The following is a 3,015-nucleotide window of genomic DNA, read 5'->3' on the forward strand; positions in this document are numbered from 1 at the left end:
CATGCAGGATTCCTGTCCTTTCACCCTTTCCCACATGGATCCATGCAGGATTCCTGTCCTTTACCCTTTCCCACATGGATCCATGCAGGATTCCTGTCCTTTCACCCCTTCCCACATGGATCCATGCAGGATTCCTGTCCTTTCACCCCTTCCCACATGGATCCATGCAGGATTCCTGCCCTTCACCCCTTCCCACATGGATCCATGCAGGATTCCTGCCCATTCACACCTTCCCACATAGATCCATGCAGGATTCCTGTCCTTCTCCCCTTCCCACATGGGATTCCAGCCCCTTCACCCTTTCCCACATGGATCCATGCAGGATTCCCGTCCTTTACCCCTTCCCACATGGATCCATGCAGGATTCCCGTCCTTTACCCCTTCCCACATGGATCCATGCAGGATTCCTGTCCTTTCACCCCTTCCCACATGGATCCATGCAGGATTCCTGCCCTTCTCCCCTTCCCACATGGATCCATGCAGGATTCCTGTCCTTTCACCCTTTCCCACATGAATCCATGCAGGATTCCTGTCCTTTCACCCTTTCCCACATGGATCCATGCAGGATTCCTGTCCTTTCACCCCTTCCCACCCGGATTCCTGTGGGATTCCTGCCCACCCCTGCTCCCGATTCCTGCCCCAATCCGTGCCAGCAGGTGGGAGGCGCGGGCAGCACCACCCAGATCCTGCCATTCCTGCTGCTGCCCTTCCCAGACACCTCTTCCCTGCCCCAGAAACCTGCCGGGACAAACAGCATGCCACAGACAATGCTTCATCCCAGGGGAAAAACAAACCGTGGAAAAACCGGCGTGGGATCGCGCCAGGGTGAGGCCGGGCAGCTTTTCCCAGGGTTTTCCAGGCTCTTTGTGTCCCCCCCAAAAAACCTGGAGAGATCCAGAGAGGCAGGGATGAGTCCAGGGAGACAAGGGAAGGTGTTTGGGATGCTGGAACTGCTCCTGGATCCCGGAGATTTTGGGTCATGCCCTCCCCAGACGCTCCCTGATTGGATTTGGGGGGAGTTTTCCATCTTAAACCCTCCTTGGGTTGGATTTTATTGGTGTTTTCCACCCTAAACCCTTCTTGAGTTGGATTTAGGGATTTTTTTTCCACCCTAAATCCCCCTGGGATGGAGATTTGGGAGCGTTTTCCACCCTAAACCTACCCTGGGTTGAATTTTGGGGGTGATTTCCACCCTAAACCCATCCTGGGTTGAATTTTGGGGGTGTTGGCCACCCTAAACCCTTCTTGAGTTGGATTTAGGGATTTTTTTTCCACCCTAAATCCCCCTGGGATGGAGATTTGGGGTTTCTTCCAGCCTAAACCCATCCTGGGTTGAATTTTGGGGGACTTGCCCACCCTAAACCCACCCTGGGTTGAATTTTGGGGGTATTTTCCACCCTAAACCCCCCTGGGATGGAGATTTGGGGGTGATTTCCACCCTAAACCCCCCCTAGGTTGGATTTTGGGGGTTCTCACCCCCTCAGGTTGGAGATTTGGGGGTGATTTCCACCCTAAACCCACCCTGGATTGAATTCTGGGGGTATTTTCCACCCTAAACCCCCCGAGATGGAGATTTGGGGGTGATTTCCACCCCCTGCGTTGGATTTTGGGAATATTTTCCACCCTAAACCCCCCCTGGGTTGGATTTTGGGGGGCTCTCACCCCCTCAGGTTGGAGATTTGGGGGTGTTTTCCCTTCCAGGGAAAAGGGGGTGTCTGGCAGCCCCCCCCAAACCCCTCCCGTGCCTCCCCAGGGCCCTGAGCCGTTTCCAGCTGGGAATCCGAGCCGGGCTGTCCCTCCTGGGATATTTTTAGTGTCCCCCAGGAGCATTTGGGGACAGCTGGCCCTGTCCCCGTGCCCACCTCGTGCCACTGAGGGGGACACGGAGCCCCTTCCCCATTTTTTTCTCCCCCCAGGAAAACTCTCCAGCCCCAATATTAAAATAAACAAGGCAAGATTTGGGCGGATCAGCGGAAAATTCCAGACTGGGAGAGGTTCAGGGAATGGGAGCAGGGACTGGGATTGTTTGGGATGAATCCAGGAGCCCCTTCCCCATTTTTTTGCTCCCCCCAGGAAAACGCTGCAACCCCAAAAATGAAACGAGGGAAGATTTGGGTGAATCACTGGAAAATTCCAGGCTGGGAGAGGTCAGGGAATGAGCTGGGATTCCCTGGAAGAAGGGAATGGAAGGGTTGGGATTATTTGGGATGAATCCCTTTCCAGGTCTGGGATCCGCCCCCAGTGCTGATAATATCCAGGGATTAATTAGGCCCTAATGAAGTTTTGTTCTTCCCACTCGTTCTGGCCACAATTAAAGATTTTCCTGCTCAATCCGGTGTTGGGGTGGACCCGGCTCTTTCCCTCCTTGCTGGGGTTTATTTGGGATATTTATGGGGTTGGTTTTGGATCAATCCCAATCTTAATTTCCATGGGACACCCCATTCCCCACGGACCCCGTGGATGTTCCCGAAAGACCCCCCCAACCTTGGGCCAATCGAGCCTAAGGACACCCCAACATTGGGGTCAGTCCTTTTTGGGAACCCCAAACCTACAGACCCCACCCCAAACCTACAGACCCCACCCCAAACTGGGACCACCCCCATTTTAGGAACCCCAAACCTACAGACCCCACCCCAAATTGGGACCATCCCTTTTTGGGAACCCCAAACCTACAGACCCCTCCCCAAATTGGGATCATCCCTTTTTGGGAACCCCTCACCCTACAGACCCCTCCCCAAATTGGGATCATCCCTTTTTGGGAACCCCTCACCCTACAGACCCCACCCCAAACTGGGACCATCCCTTTTTGGGAACCCCAAAACCTACAAACCCCACCCCAAACTGGGACCACCCCCATTTTAGGAACCCCCACCCTACAGACCCCACCCCAAATTGGGATAATCCCTTTTTGGGAACCCAAAACCTCGAGACCCCACCCCAAACCGGGACCACCCCCATTTTAGGGACCCCCCTCCCCCTGGGTTTTGACCCCCACGGGACCCCAAAATCCGCTCC

The sequence above is a fragment of the Poecile atricapillus genome, chromosome 27 (assembly GCF_030490865.1).
Source record: "Poecile atricapillus isolate bPoeAtr1 chromosome 27, bPoeAtr1.hap1, whole genome shotgun sequence".
In the NCBI taxonomy this organism is placed as follows: Eukaryota; Metazoa; Chordata; class Aves; order Passeriformes; family Paridae; genus Poecile; species Poecile atricapillus.